This window comes from Microcebus murinus, chromosome 12 (assembly GCF_040939455.1).
Source record: "Microcebus murinus isolate Inina chromosome 12, M.murinus_Inina_mat1.0, whole genome shotgun sequence".
Taxonomy (NCBI): domain Eukaryota; kingdom Metazoa; phylum Chordata; class Mammalia; order Primates; family Cheirogaleidae; genus Microcebus; species Microcebus murinus.
Genome location: NC_134115.1, coordinates 6,686,610 through 6,713,337, shown reverse-complemented (window position 1 = coordinate 6,713,337; position 26,728 = coordinate 6,686,610). Strand labels below are relative to the sequence as shown.

The 26,728-nt window shown below is 41.5% G+C and overlaps 1 long non-coding RNA gene across 1 annotated transcript; it reads left to right on the top strand.

Annotated features, from left to right (window-relative positions):
* Positions 1-371: 371 nt before the first annotated feature.
* LOC109731144 (uncharacterized) lies at positions 372-24,460 on the top strand. The gene is made up of 2 exons (XR_012922060.1): positions 372-949; positions 23,182-24,460. It is a non-coding gene; the product is annotated as an uncharacterized LOC109731144 (long non-coding RNA).
* The last annotated feature ends 2,268 nt before the right edge of the window (positions 24,461-26,728 follow it).

Sequence of the window (26,728 nt, the reverse complement as noted above, 5' to 3'; positions counted from 1 at the left end):
GGAATGTGGAACTCCACTGTGTTTGAGGTGCTGAGGACGCGCCACCGGGGCTCAAGCAGGGAGCTGTGTGTGCGGCTGGGGCGGGAGCGGGAGCCCGAGGCGGGCGGAAGGCAGGGCCAGGCCGGAGCGGGAGCGGGCCACGGGAACGCGGCGGGCGGAAGGCAGGGCCCGCGGGAGCGGGAGCGGGAGCGGGCCGCGGGCACGCGGCGGGCGGAAGGCAGGGCCCGCGGGAGCGGGAGCGGGCCACGGGAACGCGGCGGGCGGAAGGCAGGGCCGCGCGGGAGCGGGAGCGGGCCGCGGGCACGCGGCGGGCGGAAGGCAGGGCCGCGCGGGAGCGGGACTGGGCCGCGGGCACGCGGCGGGCGGAAGGCAGGGCCCGCGGGAGCGGGAGCGGGACTGGGCCACGGGAACGCGCGGGCGGAAGGCAGGGCCCGTGGGAGCGGGAGCGGGCCACGGGAACGCGCGGGCGGAAGAAAGGGCCCGCGGGAGCGGGAGCGGGCCACGGGAACGCGCGGGCGGAAGGCAGGGCCCGTGGGAGCGGGAGCGGGCCACGGGAACGCGCGGGCGGAAGGCAGGGCCCGCGGGAGCGGGAGCGGGCCACGGGAACGCGCGGGCGGAAGGCAGGGCCCGTGGGAGCGGGAGCGGGCCACGGGAACGCGCGGGCGGAAGGCAGGGCCGGGCGGGAAGACTTCCGGGCGCGCAGACAGACAGACGGCCGGGCTGGCCTGTGGGCCCTGCCAGATTGCCTACTCTGGCGCGAGGAGGAAGGCCGAGAAGCGGCCAGGTCGGCCGTAGAAGGTGCGAAGGACAGGAAGAGTCGGGCTCCTGGAGGCCAGGTGGCCACTTTAATCCATTCAAGCCCAGGAGGTCGGTCTGGACACTGACCGCCACCCACGGTCTGGAAACGGGTCTCCCGAGACGTCGGCACGTTTGGGCAAGAAAGAAAGAAGTTAGTACAGAGAAGACCAGTGACCTTATTGTATCCTTCACCCGCTTGGGTCATTTCAGATTTTAAATATTTCTTTGTATTTCTTTTGTGTTTTCAATACTAGCTTGATTGTTTTTTAGCTTCCAAGAAACTTTACAGTTCCGTACTATGTAGGAAATATTACAGTGCTACAAGTTGTGGATTATTTTACGCTTGTAAAACCATGTATTTTCTGATAAGTAAAGGCTAAGTGATCTTCTTCCCTCCCTCTCCACCTTCCTCTCCTCCTCCCTCGTTCTCTCTCTCTCTCTCCCTGTCCCCCTCCCTCCCTCCCACCACCGCACCTGGCTAGAAAATGATCCATTTGCTGATAAATGTTTTAGGGCTTTATATAGAGAACAGAGCCACAAATACAAAAATTTTAACATAGACTACAAAACCTTAGTCATTAGCTTGAATGAGTCATTTAAATTTCTGTTTTTGTGATAAAGAATGGATGGCACAGTAAAATTATTTTTGAATAGATCAACTCCCATGGAGAAGTTCACAAAAGAACACACACTTGTTTATTTCTCCCAGTCTTGGGGAGTAAATGTGGTTTTCTTTCATACACCTCAGTGTATAAGGAGGGTGAGATTAATATGGTGTCCAAAGCAGAGCCCTCCAGTTCAGAGTGTAGCAGTGGGGCATTTCTCCAAACTATTAGTTTTTGCTCTTCACTACCATTGAACTTCAGCTTAAAATTTTCTTATTCCTTCAATAAAACCAAGCTACTAATAGTTGAGAAATATCTACTGATCAAACCAAAGCATTTGTAAGCAACAGGAGGAATAAAATTAATTGAGTTGGAACTCTGTCTTGCTCACTGTTGTATACCCAGTCATCATCACAGAGTCTAGCACTAGACAGGCACGCAAGAAAGATAAATGAATGAATGAATGAGGAAAATATATATACTTTGTTTTCTCATAATACCATGCTTGTTAGAGATCAATAAGCCAAATTTTTCAATTTCCTTTAAGATTTTAAAATAACTTTATTGAGTATAATTGATGTACAAAACAGTGTACAGTTTGATAAATTTTGCAACTTATTTAATGTTTTGAAACCATCACCACAATCAAGACAATGAACCTATCTATCCCTCACAAAAGTTTCTCTTCTCTCTTCATAACTTCCTCCTTTCCACCATCTCATGCTTCCCCTCCCCAAGCAATCACTGACCTTCTTTCTCTGATTGTGTGTTTGCATTTTCTAGAATTTTACATAAAGGGATCCTGCTGTTTTTTGTCTTGTTCTTTCACTCAGCAATTGTCAGTTGTCTTGAGTTTGTGTCTACTATTTAGAAAAGTTTACTTTGAACATTTGTGTACAAATCTTTGTATGCATATCTGTTTCCTATTCTGAAATGTTTTAAAACCTAGGAGTAGAATGATGGATTTAACTTTTTTTAAAAACTGCTAAACTGTTTGCACCATTTACCTTACCAACAGCAGTGTATGAGCTCCAGTTCTTCCACATCCTTGCCAACACTTGGTACAGGTTAGCCTTTCTAATAAGTGTGGAGTGGTAGCTCATTGTGGCTTTCTTTGCATTTCCCTAATGACAGTCTTTTCATATGCTTATTTGCCATCTGTGTAGTTTTCTTTGGTGAAGAGTCTGTACAATACTTTGCCCATTCTTTTGAGTTGTTTTCTTATTGTTGAGTTTTGAGAGTTCTTTGTATATTCATCTTTTATATGTGCTTTGCAAATATTTTCTCCTATATTTTCTTATTTAAGTTTTATAGTTTTAGGCATTATGTATAGGTCTGTGATCTAGTTAGAGTTAATTTGTACAATATAGTGAGAAATGGATGCAGGTTCATTTCCCTCCCTCCCTCCCTCTCTCCCTCCTTCCCTCCCTCTCTCCCTCCTTCCTGCCTTCCTTCCTTCCTTCCTTTCTTTCTTTTCTTTCACCTATGAATATTCAATTGTTCCAGCACTATTTGCTGAAAAGTTTATTCTTTCTCCCCTGCAGTGCCTTTTGCAGCTTTTTCAAATCTCAGCTGTCCGTAGGTGTGTGGATTTATTTCTAGGTTCTTTATTCTGTTCCACTGTTCTACTTGTCTATTTTTATGTCATTATCATTTTGTTATTTTTTATTGTTGTTTTTTGTTTTGAGATAGAGTCTCACTCTATTGCTGGAGTGCAGTGCTGGAGGCTGGAGTGCAGTGGCCTCATCATAGCTCACTGCAGCCTCAAACTTCTGAGCTCAAGCGATCCTCCTACCTTTGCCTTCTGAGTAGCTGGGACTGCATACAGGTGTGTGCCACCACACTGGCTAGTTTTCATGGGATCTTGCTGTTGCTCAGGCCGATGTCAAACTCCTGGCCTCAAGTAATCCTCCTTCCCTAGCCTCCCATTATCATTTTGTTTTGATTGACATAACTTTATAGTAATTCTTGAAATCATGTTGTTAGCCTTCAACTTTGTTTTTCTTTTTCAAAGTTGTTTTTCCTATTCTAGAATCTTTGCCTTTCCATCTGAGATTTAGAATCACCTTGTCAATTTCAAAAATGTTTGCTGGGTTGTTATTTACAATTGTAATAAATCTGTAAAACAATCTGAGGAAAACTGACATCTCAACAATGTTAAGTTTTCCTATGTATGAACAATTTTACCTCGGTTTATTTAGTTCCTGTTTAATTTCACTCAACAATATTTAATCGTTTTCAGGATACAAATATTACACGCTTTTTATATGACTTATCCATAAAGCATTTCATATTTTTGATGCTATTATAATTTCTTTTTTTTAGAAATGGGGTCTTACGCTGTTACCTAGGCAAGTGGCAGTGGCACAATCATAGCTCACTACAACCTCTAAATCCTTCTGCGTCAACCTCCAAAGTAGCTGGGACTTGCTACAACACTGCACGTCATCATGCCTGGCTAATTTTTCTTATATTTTGTAGCGATGGGGTCTCACTATGTTGCCCAGGCTGGCCTCGAACTTGTGGGCTCAAGCAGTCTTCCTGCATTGGCCTCCCAGAGTGCCAAGATTACAAGTGTGAGCTACTGTGTCTGGCCTATAATGATATTTTTAATTTTTAATTGTTTGTTGATAATATTCAACAAACAAATACAAATTGATTTTTGTATCTTCATTGCATATCCTTCAACATTGCTAAACTCACTTATTAGTTCTAGTAACTTGTTGGTTCCATCAGATTTTTTCACAGAGATGATGATATTATCTATGTATAAAGACACATTTACTTCTTCTTTTCCTATTTGGATACTTTTATTTCTAGATGCTTTTATTTCTTTTTCTTGCCTAATTGCACTGGTTAGACCTCTAGTATAATGTTGAATAGCAGTGATAAGAACAGACATTTCTGTCCTGTTTCTCATTTTAGAAGGAAAACATTCAGGGTTTCAAGATTAAGTATGGTGTTATTTGTAGGTTTTCATGCTTTATATGGGTTTTATTGTGTTCTATTCTGTATTGTAATAGGAAATATATATTTAGTCTTAGTCCTCAGTTTCTGGCATATAGTGCCTAAAAACTTGGAATTTCTTGAGTGACAGGAGTTGTAGGAGCATGTTTTGTTACTCATAATAAGTTCCTTCCAACCATACCTGAGTTTATGCTAATGAAGTGACTCTTGGTGGGTCATAGATAGCTTCAGGATGAGGGCTTGTCACCAGAAAGAATAAACTATGATTAGTGGGTTGGAACTTTCAGCCCCATCACCCAACTTCTAGGGAGAGGAAAGGCTAGAAATTGAGTCAATCGCTAGTGGCCAAGGATTTGATCAATTATGCCTGTGTAATGAAGTCTTCATGAAAACCACTAAATAATGGAGTTTGGGGAGCTTCTGGTTTGGCAAACACATTGATAAGCTGGGAAGGTGGCTACAATGGACTGAATGTTTATGTCCCCTCAAAATTCATATGTCGAAACCTAGCCCCTAAGGTGATGGTATTAGAAGGTCAGACAGCAGAGCTGTCATTATTAGGATTAGTGTCCATATAAAAGAGACTTCGGAGAGCTAGCTTGACCCTTCTACCATGTGAGGAGGCACTAAGAGGAAGTGGGCCCTCACCAGACACCAAATCTGTCAGAGCCTTAATCTTAGACTTCCCAGCCTCCAGAACTGTGAGAAATAAATTTATGTTGTTAATAAGCTACCCAGTTTATGATATTTTGTTATCGTAGCCCAAAGAGTCTAAGGCAGAAAATTGGCACTGAGAATCAGGTACTATTGTAACAAATACCTAAAAATGTGTAAGTGGCTTTGGAACTGGTTAATGAGTATAGGCGGAGAGTTTTGAGGTTCATGATAGAAAAAGCATACATTGCTGTGAAAGGACCATGAAAGGCAATTCTAGTGAGGGCTTAGAAAGAAAAGAGGAGAGCTATCGAGAAAGCCTTAACCTTCTTAGAGAATAGGTAAATGGACATGAACATAATGTTGGTAGAAATATGAATGTTTAAAGGTCATTCTGCTGAGGTCTCAGGTAGAACTAAGGAACATGTTATTGGAAGCTGGAGGAAAGGTGACCCTTGTTATAAAGTGGCAAAAAACTTGGCTGAATTGTGTTTGTGTCCTACTGTTTTGTGGAAGGTAGAACTTGTGAGTGATGAAACTGAATATTTAGCTGAAGCTATATCTAAAGAAAGTGTTAAGGATGTGGCCTGGTTTCTCTTGACTGCTTATAGTAAAATTTGAGAAGAGAGAAAAGATGACTTAAAGATGGAATTGTTAATCAAAAGGGAGGCAGAGCTTAAAGATTAGGAAAATTCTCTGTCTATCCATATTGTAAAAAATGAGAAAGTATGTTCAGGTGAGAAGACCCTGGGTGTGGCCAAATGACCATCTGAGAAGGAGATCAGTCAGTCACCTAACAGAAGCCAGGAGCTTTGTCCAAGACAATGAAAGAATAACCCTGAGGGCAATTCAGAAACCATCACGCTGCCACTCCATCAGGATGCCACTAGAGAGGGCAGAGTCACCACAGAGAGTCCTCATTAGAGCAGTGGAGCTGTGGAGATGGGGCTGCCCCCATGACCCTAGACTGGTAGTGCCAGTGGTTCACACTTCTAGCCTGGGGAAGCCACAGGTGTACCACCCAGGCACAGAGCTGCCATGGGGGTAGGGCTGCCACCCTGTTGTGTCCAGAAGGCAGGACTTACCCCAGTGAAGCTGGAGGGCTGAGCAAAGAGCCAAAGGAGATTGATTATTATGGATCTCTAAGATTTAATGCTGTTTGCCTTGTGTTTCAGACTTACTCAGGACCTGTTACCCCTTTCTTCTGTCGTCTTTCTCACCCTTGTATTTTAAAATCACTTAACATGTTTGATTTCACAGATTCACAGCTAGAGAGCAGTTTCTCTCAGATGAATCAAACCTTGAATCTCACACATAACAGATTTAGGTAATATTTAGATGAGACTCTAGACTTTTGAATTGATACTGAAATGAATTAAGATTTGGGGGGCTATTGGAATGAAATGAATGTATTTTATTTGTGAAAAGGACATGAATTTTAGGGGCCATTGATGAAATGCAATGGACTATATGTTCCCTTAAAATTTGTATGTTGAACCCTCGCCTCCAAGGTGATCATACTAGGAGGGGAAACCTTTGACAGATAGTTCATAAGGATGGACACCTCATTATTGGGTAGTGCTCTTATAAAAAAGATCCCCAGAAAGCTAACTTGCCCCTTCCACCATGCTGAGGACACATCAGGAAGGCACTCTCTTTGAGGCAGTGGACTCTTACTAGACACTGAAGGTGCCAGTGCCTTGATCTTAGACTCAGAACCTCCAGAACTGTGAAAAATAAGTTTCTGTTGTTGGAAAGCTTCCTTGTTTGTGGTATGTTGTTATAGCAACCCTAAATGACTAAGACAATGGCATATCTGGAGAAGGCATGGAAGATTGTGCCACATTTTATTTATTTTTTTGAGACAGAGTCTCACTCTTTAGCCCCAGCTAGAGTACAGTGGCCTCATCATAGCTTGTTGCAACCTCAAACTTCTGGTTTCAAGCAATCCTCTTGCCTCAGCCTCCCAAGCAGCTGGGACCATAGACACCTGCCACCAAATCTGGCTAATTTTTCTATTTTTTTGTAGAGACAGTGTCTTGCTCTTGCTCAGGTTGGCCTCAAGCTCTAATTCAGGCTAATCTCAAAATCCCAAGTGCTAGGATTGTAGGCATAAGCCACCCCCCTCCATACCTTGCCGTGTGCATTTCTTCCTTTTGGCTGTTTCTGAGTTTTATCCTTTATAATAAGCCAGTGAATGCAAGTAAAATGTTTTCCTGTGTTCTGTGAGCTATTCTAGTGAATTATTGAACCTGAGGAGGGTGTGGTGGAAACCCTCCTCCTGAGTTTATAGCTGGTCAGTCAGAAGTATAGTTGGCAACCTGGTACTTGTGACTGGCATCTGAAATTGAGACAGTCTTGTGGGACAGCTCTTTAGCCAGAGGTGGGGAACATGTGGCCTTAAGGCCACACATGGCTTTCTAGGTCCTTAAGTGTGGCCTTTTGACTAAATCCAAATTTTATAGGACAAATCTTTTTATTTTTATTAATACATTTTGTTTGTCTTTTGTCTTTTTATTTTATTTTATTTTATTTATTTTATTTTTTTTTTTTTGAGACAGAGTCTCGCTTTGTTATCCAGGCTAGAGTGAGTGCCGTGGCGTCAGCCTAGCTCACAGCAACCTCAAACTCCTGGGCTCAAGCAATCCTCCTGCCTCAGCCTCCCACGTAGCTGGGACTACAGGCATGTGCCACCATGCCCGGCTAGTTTTTATATATATATATCAGTTGGCCAATTAATTTCTTTCTATTTATAGTAGAGACGGGGTCTCGCTCTTGCTCAGGCTGGTTTTGAACTCCTGACCTTGAGCAATCCGCCCGCCTCGGCCTCCCAAGAGCTAGGATTACAGGCGTGAGCCACAGCGCCCGGCCTTTTTATTTTATTTTTAAAATGAACATATTGGCCAGGCGTGGTGGCTCATGCCTATAATCCTAGCACTCTGGGAGGCCGAAATGGGCAGATTGCTCGAGGTCAGGAGTTCGAAACCAACCTGAGCAAGAACAAGATCCTATCTCTACCATAAATAGAAAGAAATTAATTGGCCAACTAATATATATAGAAAAAAATTAACCGGGCATGGTGGTGCATGCCTGTAGTCCCAGCTACTCGGGGCGCTGAAGCAGCGATTCCTTGAGCCCAGGAGTTTGAGGTTGCTGTGAGCTAGGCTGATGGCACGGCACTCACTCTAGCCTGGGCAACAAAGCGAGACTCTGTCTCAAAAAAATAAAAAAATAAAATGAATATATTTAAAATACTCAAGAATTAAATAGGTTTCAATGAAATAATCCTCTGAGAATGACCAGCACAATTGTAACATTAGAAAGCCACAATGGCTAAATTGACAGCTGCTATGCTCATGATTTAGTTCTAACTTCCCTTGCCTGACTGGTGCCACTACTGCGTGAGGCTGGTTGGAGAGAGTTTATATGGGTCAAGTACGCCCATCTGTTAACAGTTTTTGACAAGGGTGCACTGTGTTTCTGCTTGAAGTGGAATTTGTAAACAGTTGCACAGCTTGATGGTATTTTTTAAAAATATAATTCTGTCTGCTTAACAGCCTATGATGTCAAAGAAGATCAACAGAACTCTGAAGGAAGAAAACATTTTTTAATGAGGATTGGGAATTACAAAATTATCTTGTTTCTGCTAAAGATAAGATGATTTGCTTGCTTTATGATGCTGCAATATCAGCATTAAAAAAGTCAATGTTCATTAGCATGATAACACTCCTAAGGACCACAAATATTTTAAATTAGAGGGAGAAGTATAAAAGGTTGTATTGCAGAAACTAAAAGATGAAAAGCATCAGCAAAGACAATTCCGTCAAGCAGCAATAAGACCTGGAAATAATGCCACTGAAGCAACTTACAAAATAGCTTATATACTCAGGAATAAAGGGAAGCCACTCAATGATATATAAATTGTGAAGGAATGCATTGTCAAAATTGTAGGATGCTTAGATCCCCAATAAAGTTTCAAAGTACAAACAACTGCCTCTTTCAAGGAGAATCGTAACTGATCAGCAGCATGAATTAGCCTTCAGCTTAACAGAACAACTTCATGCAACATTTCAAAAGGAAAATATATATTATTCAATCACTTTTAATGAATCAACTGATACTACGTACTTCATTATGGTCATAATAAAAGATTTTCTTTGCTAGGAGGAGTTACTTTGGACACTCTTGAAAACAGAACACAGAGAATAGATATCTTCAACAACTTTCAAGATAAATGTCATGAAGTTGGACTGAATTTTGTAAATTTAGTGTATGTAAGATGGTGCACCTTCCATGACAGGAAAACATGCAGGTTTGTTGGACAGATTTAAAAAAAAAATATTAACAGATAGAGATGCTGTCATTTCTTTTCATTGTATCTTGCACCAGAACACTCTGTGCTAAACATACTATTTTAAGTGATACTTTGCAACAAGGTGTAAGTATTGTTAACTATATTCCTGTAAATGAAACATGGCATTTCAGTTTCGTAGCATGCTAAAGTTGAACAATGAGGTATCCAGTGTGAATTTGCTCTATCATTTTAAAGTGTGTTGGCTGTTGCATGGACAGGTGTTAGCCAATTTTTTTTTCTCTGTGAGGATAGTTAAATTTTATGAAGAACAGAATCAACAATGTGAATTATTGAGAGAAGATTACTATAGCAATGCAGTCTTTCTGTGTGATATCATGGCAAATCAAAACAACTTGAATTTTTTTTTGCAAGGTAAAACTAAGTCTATATATGATATTTGTCAAAAAATCTAAGCATTTCAGAAAAAGCTATCTTTTTCCAAAACACTTCTTCTTCAAAAGGAAATTTCAGATGAACATTTTCCCCAGTTAGCAAAGGTCGTTGATGAGCAGGATGATATATGTGAATCATTTGAAGAATACACAGATGTTATAGACCTATTAATTGGAGAATACAGTGAAAGGTTCACTGACTTTGAGAATCATGACATCACACTCAAATTAGCATTTCAGCCTCACCTAGTTGATATCACCAAGGCACCTAAGAACTACAGATGGAATTGACTGAGCTCTCAGTAGATGACATTTCAAAGTCATTGTTTGATGCTAAGAAAGATACAATTGAAATGTGGAAAAATATAGTAGAATACTCATGCCTTTGGCAACATGCCCTAAAAATGCTTTCTTGCTTTTCAACCACTTATTACTGTGAATCTACATTCTCCTACCTAACCCAAATCAGGATGCCCTTAAAGTCACAAATGACTGATACCCATCTCGAGGACCAACTGAAACTGCAGATCTCCATGCTGCAACCATATATTCAAATGCTTTCAAACAAAATGCAGACACAACCAAGTCACTAAAATGTTAGTTAATTTTAAAATTGATAAATAGTCTTCATTTTTGAAATTATTAAGTACAAAGTAGTTAGATTTTTACAGAATAACGTATATTTTTAAGTATATCTAATTGAAGTTTCTTGAATGTGGCCTTATGTGATTACAGCTACATTGATGTAGCCCTCCAACATGAAAAGTTTCCCCACTCCTGCCTTATCTATGGGGTCTGTGCTCTAACTCTAGATAGTGTCAAAATTGAATTGAACTGTTGGTTTTGGAGAATCAAAGAATTTGAGATATTCCTAAATGTCGGAGTTTTTCCAAAAAAACTTTTGTATCTATTGAGATGACCATATGATTTTTCTTTTTTAGTTTATTAGGGTCAGATTAAACTGATTGTTTTCTGAATGTTAAACCAACCCTATATTCCTGGGATAAATTGCTCTTGGTCATGCTATATTAGCCTTCTTGTATATTTTTGGAGTTGATTTGCAAACATTTTAAAAGATTTCTTGCATCAATGTTCCTAAGGGATATTGGTTATAATTTTCTTTGTCTGGTTTTTGTTTCAGAGTAATGCTGATCTTATAGAATGAGTTGGGAAGTAATACTATAATCTTCACTTTCTGGGAGTTTGTATATATTTGATACTGTTTTTTCCTTAAATGTTTGATAGAATTCACCAGTGAAGCTACCTGGTCCTGGTGTTTCATTGTGGGAAATTTTTTAACTAAAAATTTAATTTCTTTAATTCTGGTACTATAATATTTTTTTTCTTGGAAGAACTTTGATAGTTTGCTTCTTCATAGAATTTAAATTGCCAAATTGCTGGCATAAAGTTGTTTACAATAGTGTCTTACTATCTGTTATGTCTTCTTGATTAATTGACCCCTTTATCAAGGTGAAATGACCTTCTTTAATCCTGGTAAATCTTACTGGGTCTGAAACCTACTTTGTGTGATGTTACTAGGGCCACTTTACCTTTCTTTTGATTTATGTTAGTATGGCTTGTCTTTATCTATTCTTTTATGTTTAACCTATTTGTGTACTTATATTTAAAGTGCATTTATGATAGGCAGCATGTAGTTAGGTCTTGATTTTTTTATTCATTCTGATGAATACTCTTTTAATTGGAGTGTTTAAATCATTTTTATTTAGTGTAGTTGTTGATATGACTAGGTTTAAGTTTTATCATCCTGTTATTTGTTTCTATTTGTCCAATATGTTTTTTGTTTCTTTTTTCTAACTTTTTAAGCATTAATCAAGTATTTTTTATGATTCAATTTTATTTCCTTTGCTGGCTTACTAGCTTTAGGGCTTCCAGTATACATTTTTAACATAGCCCAGTCTACCATGTGGTAGTACACCACTTTACGCAGTTTAAAACCTTCCCTTTTGCATCTCTTGGCCTTTATGCTACTGTTGCCATTCATTTATATACATTGTATGTTTCACATATGTTATAAACCCTACACTATAACTTTTAAGCAATTACTTTTTAGAGAGGTTTAAATAATAGTTTGAAAGTCACATAGTTATGTTTGTGGCTTCCATTTCTGGTGCTTTTCGTTCTGTTGTGTAGATCCAGATTTTCCTTCTGCCAGAGAGACTTCCTCTAACGTTTTTATAGTTCAAGTCTGTTAGTGACAAATACTCTCAGCTTTTGTTTGTCTGAAAATGTCTTTATTTCATTGTCATTTTTGAAAGATATTTTCACAGGATGTAGAATTGTATATTGGCTTTTTCCCTAATTCATACGTTTGGAATTTTTACTCCATTGTCTTCTTGTTTGGATTGTTGCTAAGGAGAAATCTGATGTTATCTTTATCTTGTTCCTTTGTATCTAAGATGCCTTCCCCCCCCACCTGTGGCTGCTTTTTTTTCTTTTCTTTCTGTTTTTCTTTGTAGGTACTTAAAAAAAAATTTTTTTTTAAGAAAATATGAGAGTACAAACATTTTGGTTGCATTTTATATCTTTGCCTCTTCCTAGCAAGGGTTAGAGAGACATGCCCTTCCCCTCCACAATGCTCACCACATCCCTCAGATGTGGGTCTACCCCTCTCCCCCAAACTCCTGAATCCTTGGTGAACACCACCACCATCTGAGCACCATAGTGTTAATCAGTCAGTACCAATTTGATGGCGAGTACATGTGGAGCCCATTGTTCTGATCTTCTGTCAGCTTACTTTAGATAATGGGCTTAAGCTTAATCCAAGATAATATAAGTGGTGCTAGCTCACTGTGGTTTCTTTAGAATTGAGTAATATTCCATTGTAAACATATACCAAATTTTAATAATCCACTCATGAATTGACGGGCACGTGGGTTGTTTCCACATGCTTGCAATGATGAATTGTGCTGCCATAAACATTTGGGTGAAGATGTCTTTATAATAGAATGTCTTATGTTCTATTGGGTAGATGCCTAATAATACTATTGCTGGATTGAATGGTATTTCTGTTTTTAGCTGTTTGAAGTATCTCGAAATTCTTTTCCACAAAAGTTGCACTAATTTGCGGTCCCACCAGCAGTGTAAGAGTGTTCCTGTCTCTCCACATCCTCACTAGCATTTGTTGTTTTGGGATTTTTTGATAGAGGCCATTATCACTAGGGTTAGGTGATATCTCATGGTGGTTTTTTTTTTTTTTTTTTTTTTTTTTGAGACAGAGTCTCGCTTTGTTGTCCAGGCTAGAGTGAGTGCCGTGGCGTCAGCCTAGCTCACAGCAACCTCAGACTCCTGGGCTTGAGTGATCCTTCTGCCTCAGCCTCCCGAGTAGCTGGGACTACAGGCATGCGCCACCATGCCCGGCTAATTTTTTCTATATATATCAGTTGGCCAATTAATTTCTTTCTATTTATAGTAGAGACGGGGTCTCGCTCTTGCTCAGGCTGGTTTTGAACTCCTGACCTTGAGCAATCCGCCCGCCTCGGCCTCCCAAGAGCTAGGATTACAGGCGTGAGCCACAGCGCCCGGCCTCTCATTGTGGTTTTGATTTGCATTTCTCTAATGATTAGAGATGTTGAGCATTTTTTTATGTATGTAGGCCATTATCTGTCTTTGGAAAAGTTTCTGTTCAGTTCCATTGCCCATTTCTTGATGGGGTTGTTTGATTTTTTTTCTTGTTAATTCTTTTGAGTTCTAGGTAGACACTTGTTATAGACCTTTATTGGAAGTGTAGAGAGCAAATATTTTCTCCCATTCTGTAGGTTGTCTATTTGCTCTAATGATAGCTTCCTTGGCTGTGCAGAAACTTTTTTATTTGATCATATCCCATTTGTTTATTTTTGTTGCTGCAGTGATTGCTTTGGGGGTCTTCTTCAAGAATTCTTTGCTTAGACTGATGTCTGAAAGGGTTTTCCCAACATCTTCTTCTAGCATTCTTAACGTTTCATGCCTTAGGTTTAAGTCTGTTATCCATCTTGAGTGGATTTTGGTGAGAGGTGAGAGGTAGGGATCCTGATTCATTCTTCTGCATATAGCTATCCAGTTTTCCCAGCACCATGTATTGAAGAGAGATTCTTTTCCCATTGTATATTTATGTCTGCTTTATCAAAGATTAGGTTACCATATGCACATGGTTTCATCTCTGGAATCTCAGTTCTATTCCAAAGATTGATGCCTCTGTTCTTGTGCTAATACCAAGTTTATTTAATTATTATTGCTTTATAGTACAGCTTGAAGTCAAGAAGACTGATGCCTCCCAGTTTGTTCTTTTTACTTGCTTTGGTTATACAAAGTTTTTCTGGTTCCATACAAAGTGAAGAATTATTTTTTCTAGATCTGTAAAGAATGATGATGGTACTTTGATGGAGATTGCATTTATTCTGTAGATCACTTTGGGTATAATTGACATTTGAATGATATTGATTCTACCAATCCATGAACAAAGTAGATTTTTCCATCTGTTTACATCTTCTACAATTTTTTTTTCTAGCGTTTCATAGTTTTCCTTGTATAAGTATTTCATATTTTTTGTTAAATACATTCCTACATATTTAATTTCATTTGTGGCTATAGTAAAAGGTATATGTGTTTTTGATTTGACTTTTGGCTTGATGGTTATTGGTGTATATGAATGCCTCTGATTTGTGTATATTGATTTTGTAACCTGAAACTTTACTGAATTCATTAATCAAATCTAGGAGTCTCTTGGACGAATCTCTGGGGTTTCCTAGGTATAATATCATATCATATCTGCAAAGAGCTAGAGTTTGATCTCATCTGCCCCCACTTGGATGCCATTAATACCCCTCTCTTGCCTGATTGCTATAGCTAGGACTTTGAGCACTATGTTGAATAGGAGATAGTGGGCATCCTTGTCTAGTTCCGGTTCAAAGTGGGAATGGTTTTAATTTTTCCCCATACAGTATGATATTGGCCATGGATTTGTCATAAATGGATTTGATAATTTTAAGGTATGAGACGCCTATGCCTAGTTTGTTAAGAGTTTTTATCATAAAGGTGTGTTGGACTTTGTCAAATGCTTTTTCTGCATCTATTGAAAGAATCATATGGTTTTTGTTCTAGTTTTTATTTATGAGGCAAATTGCATTTATAGACTTGTGCGTGTTGAACCAGCTTGCATCCCTGGAGTAAAGCCACCTGGTCATGGTGAATTATTTTTTGATGTGCTGCTGAATTCTATTTGCTAAAATTTTGTTGAGGATTTTTGCATCTGTATTTAAGAGAGATATTGGTCTGTAATTTTTTCTTTTCTTTTCTTTTCTTTTCTTTTGAATCCTTTCCTGGCTTTGGTATCAAGGTGATATTGGCTTCGTAGAATGAGTTAGGAAGGGAACCATACTTCTCAATGGTATGGAATAATTTCTGTAGTATAGGTATGAGTTCATCCTCGTGTGTTTGGTAAAACTCTGAAGTGTAGCCATCTGGTCCGGGACGTTTATGTCTGGGGAGGTTATTAATTACTGCTCCAGTTTCTGAGCTCGAGATTGGTCTATTCAGGTATTCTGTTACCTCCTGGGTGAACTTAGGGAGGTTGTATGTTTCCATGAATTTGTCCATTTCCTCCTCATTATGTAGCTTTGGGGCATATAGTTTTTTATAGTAGTCAAAAATAATGTTTTGTGTTTCTGTGGTGTCTGTTGTGACCTCTCCTGTTTCATTTCTTATTGAGTTTATTAGAGTACTTTCCCTTTGAGTTCTTGTCAATCTACCAAGAGGGCTATCAGTTTTGTGTATGTTATTGAAAAAGCAGCTTCTGGTTTTGTTGATCTTCCATATAATTCTATTGTTCTCAGTTTCATTTAGTTCTGCTTTGATCTTAGTGATTTCTTTTCTTCTACTAGGATTGGAATTGGTTTGCTCTTCTTTATCCAATTCCTTGTGTGTATTCATTAAGTTGTCAGTATCTAAGCTTTCTGTTTTTTGGATGTGAGCGTTTATTGCTATTAGTTTTCATCTGAGGTATGCTTTTGCTGTATCTCACAGATTTTGGTAACATGTGTCTACGTCGTCATTTTGATCGAAGAAATTCTTGATTTCCCTCTGAATTTCCTCCTTGACCCAATAATTCTTCAATAACAGATTGTTTAGTTCCCATGACTTTGTGAAGCATTGAGTGTTACTATAGATATTGAAGTCTAATTTTATACCACTCTGGTCAGAGAAGACACATGGTATAATTTCTATTTTCTTGAATTTGTTGAGATCTGATTTGACCTAGGATGTCATCAATTTTAGAGAAGGATCCATGGGCTGCTGAAAAGAATGTAAATTCAACTTTATTTGGGTGGAATGTTCTGTAGAGATCTGTCAGACCTTTTTGTTCAAGAGCTCTGTTTAAGCTCATCATTTCTTTGCTTATGTTCTGTTTGGAGGATCTATGCAGTTCATTCAGTGGAGTGTTGAAGTCCCCTGCTACTATGGCAGTATTGTTTAACATGCTATTTAGATCAGACAAGGTTTGCTTTATGAAATTGGGTGCTCCTGCATTGGGTGCATAAGTATGCAGAATTGTTAAATCTTCTTGTTGGATCTTCCTTTTCACCATTATAAAGTGGCCATCTTGTTCCTTTTTTACTTTTGGTATTTTAAAGCTTATGTTATCTGCAAATAGTATAGCTACCCCTGCTTTCTTTTGACTTCCATTTGCCTGAGTGATAGTTTTTCATCACTTGACCTTCAGCCGGAAGGCATCTTTTTGGGTTAGGTGTATTTCCTTTGGACAGCAGATACTTGGCTTGTGGATTTTTATCCACTCTGCCAGTCTATGTCTCTTCAGAGGACAGTTTAAGCCATTTACATTTATTGAGAGGATTGAAATTGGAGGAAGATTTCCATTCATATTGTTGGGTGACGTCCTGTTGCTTTGTCTTACTCCTTGGACCATCATGCAGTTCAAGTTGTAGCCTTTAACTCTTTAAAGATTTTACTTTGAGGCGTGTCTATTGCCCTGTTCGGTGTGTAAGGCAGATCTGAGTATTTCCTGTGGGGCTGGTCTGTTCTTTGCAAATTCCTTCAGAGATTGCTTATCTGAGAAAGACTTTATTTCTCCCTCATAGTTGAACTTTATTTTGCTGGACAAAGAATTCTAGGTTGGACACTATTCTGTTTTAGAAGATTAAGGATAGGCGCCCAATCCTTCCTGGCTTGTAAGGTTTCAGTTGAGAAATCTGGTTTTAGTCTGATAGGCTTTCTTTTGTAGGTTATTTGTTGTTTTCATCTCACTGCACGTAGGATTGCTTCTTTCGCATTTAATTTGGTCAGCCCCGGCCGGGCGCGGTGGCTCACACCTGTAATCCTAGCTCTCTGGGAGGCCGAGGCGGGCGGATTGCTCGGGGTCGGGAGTTCAAAACCAGCCTGAGCAAGAGCGAGACCCCGTCTCTACTATAAATAGAAAGAAACTAATTGGCCAACTAATATATATAGAAAAAATTAGCCGGGCATGGTGGTGCATGCCTGTAGTCCCAGCTACTTGGGAGGCTGAGACAGAAGGATCGCTTGAGCCCAGGAGTCTGAGGTTGCTGTGAGCTAGGCTGACGCCACGGCACTCACTCTAGCCTAGGCAACAAAGTGAGACTCTGTCTCAAAAAAAAAAAAAAAAAATTAAAAAAAAAATAAATAATTTGGTCAGCCTAATAACCACGTGACGAGGTGATTGCCTTTTCACGTTGAGTCTCCCAGGAGTTCTGTGTGCTTCTTGTATCTGGATAAGAAGATTTCAGGGCAGGTCCGGCATATTTTCCTCCAGTATTCCGTGAAATAAATTTTCCAGCCCTTGTGTATGTTCTTATTCCCCCTTCCGGGATCCCCATCAGTCTGAGGTTCAGCTTTCTTACATAATCCCACATTTCTTGTAAGCTTTGGTCTTGTCTCTTGTTTCTGTGTTCCCTTTCTTTCTCTGATTTGTTTAGCACATAGACATAATCTTCAAGCTCTGAGTTTCTTTCCTCTGCATGATCCATCCTGTTCTTGAGGCTTTCCACTGTAGTATGAAGTTCCTTGATTGTTTCCTTCATTGCCAGGATTTCTGATTGGTTTTTCTGTGTTATTTCAATTTCTTTGGAGAATTTTTCATTCATTTCCTGAATTGTTCTTGTGGTTTCTCTATGTTTGGATTCTGTTTTCTCTTCAATTCTGTTGAGTTTTCTGACAATCCATATTCGGGATTCTTCCTCCATCAGTTTAATCATATCATGTAGGTTGGTGTCGGTTGATGGAGGTGGAGTATTCTCTTTTGGAGGTGACTTTTCTCTCTGATCCTTCATGATTCCTGGGATCATTAGCTGGTTCTTTCTCATCTGGATGCTTTGTCAGGGACCGGAGGTGCTGGGACTGGATTATGAGCTAAATTCTGTGATTCCAAAGGAATAATCTTTGCATAACTGGGTATATGTGCTCTAGTCCTGTATCGTCTTAGAGGAGTTTGAGCCTGTTGATTTATCTTTGATCTGAGTGCTTCAAATTTGCCTCTAGAGTTTAGTGGGTTTGAGCTCCTTGCTTAGCCCACAGGGGTTAGATCAGGCATCCTCAAACTCCGGCTTGCCATGGACATTTGTCCAGCTGGCCGGTGTGTTTGCTGTTCGTTGCTGCCTGTCCTGCTTAGCAGCCAACTCATCCTGGGTCCACAGTGCCCATGTGTGGATTATGTGCCACATTTTCCAATGGCCCTCCAACAATCTGAGTGACAGTTTACTGGCCCCCTGTTTAAAAAGTTTGAGGACCCCTGGGTTAGATCAATCATGTGAGTGCTAGTCAACTATCAACCACTAGGTTGAGGTGGGAGGCACTATGTTAGGCTCTGAGATTAGTCTCTCTTTTGTTACCTGTGGTTTGTTAGGAGGAGTCAGTTACCAAGGTATTCCATGTCTTTGTATTGCATTGTAAGCCTCCTAATAGGATATACAGGTTTCTCAGTCTTTAAGGAATCTTCTGCCATTCTCAAGGGTTCTTAGAGTCCTGTTACTACTTTAGGTTGGGTGAGAGGAACATCAGGTCTCAGCGAGCCTAAGAGAGAATACTTCAGAGGGTTTCTTGATCTGTATCAAGGGGGGATATGTTAGTAACATACGTTAATATGTTATTCAGAGATCTTTCTCATCACACTTGAGGAGGAGCTCCTGGTGGGGTGAGTCAATTGGTACAAATGCTAAGGACTATGGTCAAGATTTTCCTTCCTGAACCCTAGGCCCTTAAGTGGCAACAATTTGGGTTCCAAGGGCAAGCCCTTTTGTTCTGAACTTATCGGATGATTAAAACCAACCAGCTGTATGTAGACATCACTCTGCCCCCTTTTGCTTAATTCCAAGGTCCCACATATTCAAACTAGTCATACAGGTAAAGTGATTTTTCTCCTTCTCCCAACCTTCCCGGGCTGAGTCTGATTTGGTGGGCTAAAGGGGAGGCAATGGATGAGACTGCCGCAAATCCCAGACTGGGAAACGTCTTTTCTTGTTTTTCCCCTCCCCCATGGGCAAAGTGTGCCCTATCAGAGGGGAAGATAACTCACCGGCCTGAGGGAAAGGCACTTCCTAGGGCTACCTGATGTCTTAGTCCAAGAAGTGGTTACTCGTGTTCCCCTACCCCTCCAGGGACGGGATTTATCAAGTTGGTATGTGGCCTAAATCTCAGGGCTGTTGGGCAAGCCCTGCCCAAGGCCACGGAGGCTGCTTTTAAGATTTTCTCTTCCCACTGCTTCACTTGACCAGCCCCCAAAAAGAAAATTTCTCTTTATTATTACGTTTCAGCAATTTCACTATGATGTTCTTTGGCCTAGTTTTCACCTTGCTTTTTGTTCTTGAGGTATGCCATAATTATGGGTGTGAATTTATAGTTTCATCAATTTTGGAAAAAATTTGGCCATTAGTTCTTTAAATAAGAACTGCTCCTTCTCCACTCTATCATACCCTTCAGGGGCTCCCTGTACTCATATATTGGGTCATTTGAAGTTGTTCCACGACTCACTAATGCTCTTTTTCAAAAGTTCTTTTTCTTTGTTTCATCATGTAAAATATCTATTATTATATAATGAAATTCACAAATCTTTTCTTTGACAATGTCTAATCTGCTGTTAATCCCATCTAGGATATTTTTCATGATATTGTAGTTTTCATCTCTAGAAATTCAATTTAAATATTTTTATATCTTCTGTATCTCTACCGTTTTGAAATATAGAATACAATTATAACTTTTGGTTTTTTTTGTTTTTTTTTTTTTTTTTTTGAGACAGAGTCTCACTTTGTTGCCCAGGCTAGAGTGAGTGCCCTGGCGTCAGCCTGGCTCACAGCAACCTCAAACTCCTAGGCTCAAGCGATCCTTCTGCCTCAGCCTCCCGAGTAGCTGGGACTACAGGCATGCGCCACCATGCCTGGCTAATTTTTTCTATATATATTAGTTGGCCAATTAATTTCTTTCTACTTATAGTAGAGACGGGGTCTTGCTCTTGCTCAGGTTGGTTTCGAACTCCTGAGCTCAAAGGATCCGCCCGCCTCAGCCTCCCAGAGAGCTTATTACTTTTGGTTTCTTTGTTAACTCTAACATCTGTCTCAGTTCTGAGTTTAGGTTGATTTTGTGACTATTGTCCTCATAATTGATCATATTTTTCTATTTTTTTGCCTGCCTGGTAATCTTTGATCGGATGCCAGACATTGTGAATTTGACTTTGTTGTGTGGTGGATATTTTTGTATTCCTATAAATCTTAAATTTTGTTCTGGGATGCAGTTGAGTTACTTGGAAATAGTTTTATCCTTTCAGGTATTGCTTTTATTATTTGTTAGGTGGATCCAAAGTGGTGGTCATTCTAAGGCTAATTATTCCCCACTATTGAGGCAAGATCTTCGAAGTACTCTTCCCCATGATTTACGAGTTCTTCCAGTCTTGTTAGTGGGAATAGGCATTGTTCCCTGTCCTGTCTGAGCTTCAGATATTGTTGCACCAATCTCTTATATGGTTCCTTCCCTGACCTTGGGGAGTTTCTTTATAAACATTTGCTGATCAGTACACTGCTGTATATTCAAGGGAGACTCTCTGCAAGTCTCTGAGTTCTCTCTCTATGCAGCCCTCTCCTCTTTGGACTGTAGCCTGTGTACTCTAACTGCTTTGTTCTCCCCAGACTCTCAGCTTTATCTTCTGAACTCAGGGAATCTGCCACGTTTTGCTTGGGTTCCTTTTTTCTGTGCCATGGCCTGGACACTCTCTCAAGGTGGCAAGGTGGAGCAATTGTACACTTACCTTGTTTGTTTTCTTTCTCTCAGGAATTATTGTTTTTCATGGAATGAGGTCTTGTGTCTTTAAAATTATTGTTTCATATGTTTTATGTTTATTTTATCATTGTTGTTTCAGAAGTGAGAGTAAATCCAGTCCCCTATTACTCCATCTTGGCCACAAGAGAAAGTAATAAACCTAACATTAACAAACATTGTTTGGTATTAAGAAGATCTGTGAAGGTCAACTGTGGTAGACACAGAGGTATTCTGCCCTAACTTCAAGGAAGTACTTGTGCTGCTGCTATGAGTACCATTAGCCTCCAGCTGTCAGGGTGTTTAGGGTTGCCCTCAGCTGTGCCTTTCCTAGAGCAGCCCCCATTACTAAGTGAGGTGGATTCATAATAGCCTGGCCACTCCAGCCCGGCATGGGGCACTCTGATGGGCAGTGTTGGCTCCAGGGTCCCCACCAGCAGGGGCTGCTGCTTGTTGGCCTGTATGGTAGTTCAGCTTACTCTCTGCTTCATCCTACTTTTTCCTTTTACAGGTGTTGATTTATATAACTTGCACGCCAAAATCTGTCTCAGCTTCCGCTTCTAGAGAACCCAACTTGTGGTACCAACTCATAGGTGGCTGGTATTGTCCAGATATTAGTGTTGTACTCCAGGTATCAGTCCCCAGGGGCCTCTGCCTCACCATTTTTCTGAAATCACTTCTCTATAAGAACTGATAGCTCACCACTAGAATTTGTTTCTAAATAACTATCTAGTTTTCAGCATATGTGTGTGAGACTTAAACATTTTTGTTCTTCTCACGAAATGTATCCATAGATTTTAAAATCTATATTGCAGGGGGAATAAAGTCATGAAATGAGGAAAATAAGCTATAGGAGCTAGGATATGTCTTATTTATCTTAGAGGGTGAATGATGTGGCCAATAACTTGCCATTTTTGGAAACCCGGAAAGCAATCAGAACTCACCCATTTCTGAGGAAAGTGTACTTCAAAACTGGACATGTTTCAGGACAAAGTTAAGGAGAACCTATCTAGGATAATGCAATGTGTGATTTCTCCCTTGGCTTCAAACACTGCCTGTGTCATCCTAGTGCCCTGAAGAGGAAATTACTGAAGCCAGAATGAAATATTGACCTCCTATTTATATGAGGAATGGCAGGAACCATATGAGCCGAGCCTTCATTGCTTGAGCTGTGCTCTCAGGTATCTGTAGCACCGGGCAAATGTCCTCAGCAAAGCTAGCTTTCCTCTCTGTGTAGGCATCAGCAATCTTGGCCACCTGGGGACTTGTGGTCCCCAAAGAGCTTGCACATTCCACATATTGGCTCTTCATTGCATAGGCGCATCTGAGTGAGAAAAGAAAAGTCAGTGCAACTTATTTCCCTTCCTGTCCAACCTTATGCACCCAGGCTGATGACATTCTGAACGTATTCTTAAGCAGGTATTAAAAGTCCGTTGCACAGGACACCTTGGTGTATGGAGGACAGAGGTGATGGTGGCACTAGGGTACTCTGGTGGTAATCTAGTAAATGCGTATTGTTATTTCATAGAATCCTCATAATAATTCTTTGCTGTATACAGTATTATGCCTGTTTTATGGGCAAGGAAACTCAGAAAGCTCCAAGATACTAAGTAACTTGCCAGAAAGAGCCAGCACCGGGATTAAAAGACAAGGTCTTTCTGACTTCAAGGTCAAAGCTTTTTCCATATGGCCATGCCACCTGCCCCATAGTTCTGTTGGAATGACCAAATACAGTAATGCACATAAAATGCCTGTTGTGGTACCTGGCACTTAGAAGACATTAAATACATGGTTGCCATTGATTATAGTACAGGGACCTCCACAAATGAAGTTAAGTCCCGTGACAGGGCCCAAAATAAGCGGGGCACATTTTTAGAAGGAAAGGATCAAGGAGAAGTCCTTGATCTGTTCCCTTGAGCCCTTGATTCCTTGCCTGTTCCTTCTGAGTGTTTGTCCCTTCCTCTGCCTCCCCTTCCCCACAGAGCTGATGAGCAGCCTCAAATGAGCACTCTCCTCTTGGAAGGAAAGGCAGCTGCTGAGAATGAGGCACAACCATTGAGAATTTGATAAACTGAACCAGCTCTCAAAGGCACAATCCAGAGAGGAATACCTAACTGCGTCCTATTCTCGTGCACCCTCTCAGGCGCTTGCCCTTGTTGGCCCCAAGCGATGCGTCCAACCTCGTTGGCAGGAGAAGCAGAAGCTGCAAGGAAGAGAGCAGAGGCTCACACAGCTGCGGGCGCCGGTGGCTGGCTGAGAGTAGAGGATCAACCGGAGACCCTCTTTCAGAGCCACGTCTGGGCTTCAGGAGTTGGCTGCAGAGCTTCAAGTTACAGTGAAATTATGAAGCCTCATGAATACTTTCCTCCAGAGTGTCACCATATCATTCTTGATTTCCTCCAGAGAAATCACCAACTTAGTTTATACCTGCAAATTAACACAGCAGCCTAACTGAGGGCCCTAAACGTGGTGGTTGATGCCATCTGATCTGTAAAACATGGAAAACTCTGCCTTCCCCTGCCCCTCCAGGGTAGTTAGGGGAATCACATGAGCTAAAGGTTGTGAATGTGCTTTGTCAGTACTGAGTAATTAAAGCTGAAGAGGTGTCATATCTGACACAGGAATCTGTCCTGAAGTCAGTGCCAAAGGGGAAAATTATGTCAAAATTCCGTTTGAAGATCCCTTAGTGAGGGAATATGGAATACATTGTAGAGCACACACGGTTCTGTGCAAGTTACACAGGTGTGTGTGTGTGTGTGTGTGTGTGTGTAGAGAATGGCACAGAAGACAGTCGAGGGTTCACGTGGCGCACCGTGTGAAATGCCATGTGGAATGTTTAAACACCAACTCACACTCAGCTCTCTAAACTGTCTCCTCTTCATAGGCAATGTAGGAACCAACAGAAGGAATGACAGATTTGCCGGTCTCATCGTATCCCACTCTTTCTCTCTGGATGAGCCAGGGTGGCTGTTCTCATAAATCTAAGTATGACTCTATCTATCAGGGCCCTTCTACCTGTGGCCCCTAAATCCTGCTGTGGGTTGTGTGGCTTAATACCAGACACACACACACACACACACACATCCCTGGGCACCATCATTAAGAATGAAGAATAAGGTCAACACTGATGTGTGAATTTATTTGGAAAGTAATCCTCTACTCATGAATAAATATCTGGTTTCAACTATGAAAGGCTGCTGAGTAATTTGACAGATTGCACAGCTAGGCAAAAATAAAATAAAATAATTTAATACCAGAGTCATGATTTCTCTATGCTGTTCACACATTTGAGCAAGCTGGTTTTGTTCCTTGGTGTGAAGTGTCTCAAGTACCTCCTTAAACTTTCCTAGTCTGTTTTCAGACAGAAGTTCCTCTGTAATCCATTTGTTCCCCTCCTCTTCAAATAAATGACCTAAAACAGAGACAGCATAGTTTGTGGCAAATTCCCCTGGCCAACTATCATTCGTATTGAGGGAGAGTTGAGACACTTCCCTTCCTGAGCACACAAACACCGACCAGGAGGAGCAGAGAACTCATGTCCCACCCTCGGGAAGGCTTGACAAGACCTTCAAAAGGAAATGACAGAGATCTCTCAATCCCTGCAAAATTATACCTCCATGCTATGCTGGTGTAGGCCTGTTGTCAACATCTGTCATGAAAGTCACTACAAACTCCATCAGGTGAAACAGGAACCTGCATTCTTTCACTCTGGATTTTGCTTAGTACCTGTTGTCTTTCCCAGAGACTTAGCCCATTGGGGAAGGCAGATGCTTACAGTTGATGATGGTATAGTCGAAGGTGCCAGGGGAGCTCAGAGAAGGAAGGGCTAAGTCTCTGGGGAGTGACAGAAGAGATGGGGGCTGGAGTCTCTAGAAGATGACACCTGAATTGGCATTGAAGATCCAGTTGTATTAACCATGTCTTTTATTTATATTTTGATGCTTTGACATCTGGGGCCTTGCTGACTCTGGAAGGACTGCTCCTCCCAGAGTTAGCCAACTTTTAGAGGTGGTAAAGACTGTGTCTTTCAAATGCGAACCAATCAAGCCAGATACCACACACCCAACCACCTCCCAGTTCAGACCACTACCCACCTGCCTTCATCACCCCAGGGCCAGGTACCAGACAACTAGGTACAGCCCCTAAGCCCCAGAGCCCACTGAAATGATTCAAACTAGCCCATCCTAAGCCTGCTTACCTTGCCTCACCCATTCCTTCCTGAAGAAACCATAATAAAGGCTCCTGATCATCATTTTCCTCCCCCCAGCCCACCCACCTCCTGATCAACCCTGGTGCTTCCTGCTTCCTCCTGTGCTCCCACCCCCACCGCACGCCCTCTCTCGGGAACTGTAACCAGCTTCCTTTCCAACGGCAATCATTTCCTGATCTATTGGCCTCAACAGAAGCATTGCAGGAAAGTGATTTCTTTTCTACCCTGATCAAAATTAACCTGGTCACTTGGGAATAAGAAAAAGCTTGGCTTGAGAGGTGGAGGCCTTGGGTTTGAATCCCAGCGTAGTACTCACTACAAAGTGCCACTGTTGTGTAATTCTCCAGGATTCAGTGGAATTCCATGCAAGATGACTTGGTCAGCACCTGGGATCTGAGCCTTTTTTTCTTTTCAAAGAAAATTAAGGAATGTTGAATGTGTCCCAGAGGCCTACCTTCAGAGCTGCACATGTCTGTTTCTCTGCTCTCCTCTCTCAAATCTCTACTCAATCAAGCGAAGCTTGTTCCCACCTTCCTAAGCCACAGGTGCAGCTGGTGCAGCCAGCACTGTCCCTCGACCCACTGCTCTGTGTCTGCCATGGTGGGGGCACACCCAGCTACATCTGCTCAGCACTATCTTCCTCTTGGGACCGCACCTACATGACCCACCCATCCACAAATCCAAGCTCAACAACAGACCTCAGGGGAACTCCCTGTGCCCTCTGCAGGCTCCTCAAGGTTCTCCGAGTCTGAGGGGCGTCTGTGCCTGTATGGGGGAGGAGAAAAGTTGAGAGCAGGGCAGCCTCGCCTGACAAAGGGAAGAGTCAGAGGGTTCTGTTATCTCTAGTTGCTGGAAGGAGAAAGAGAGGTTTACGTGCATGACTTAAAATCACTGCAGAGAAACTCAAGGTCGCCATGAATGGGCTGAGAGAGGGAAGATGGGGAGGGACCTGAGAATGAGATGTTCCTCCGGCAGACAGGACCGAGCGCCAATTAACGCAAAAACTGATGGGTAAAGAAGTCAGCAAAGCGAGCGCATTATCCAGCGCTGTCGGGGTGGCTACAGGGAGGAGACACGCAGAAAAAATTCCAAGACACTGCCCCTGGAGGGGGGGCGGAGCAGGAGCAGAGAGCACTGCTTTTCATTGCAAACCCTTTTTTGCAGTTTACCCTTTTAACCTGGTGTATGGATTTCTTTCATGGGCTTTTAAAATAAATTCACAGATAAGTGAAAATTTCAGGTTGTGAAATAAAATTATTCACCCAAGCATCTGGTGTCTTTTGAACTGCTGCCACTCCACCCTGCCATCTCGTCACTGGCACCCCCTCTGCCAGCTCTCCTCGCCCTGCCATCGCCCTCAAGATCCTCCTCCTGCAGCCTACTCATTCTGTGCTTGGTCCCTTCCAAAGCGCCTGGAGAAACACCAATCATGGTTCCTACTTTCCAGCTGGGAAAAGAAATGCTATGCAAGTCTTGACAC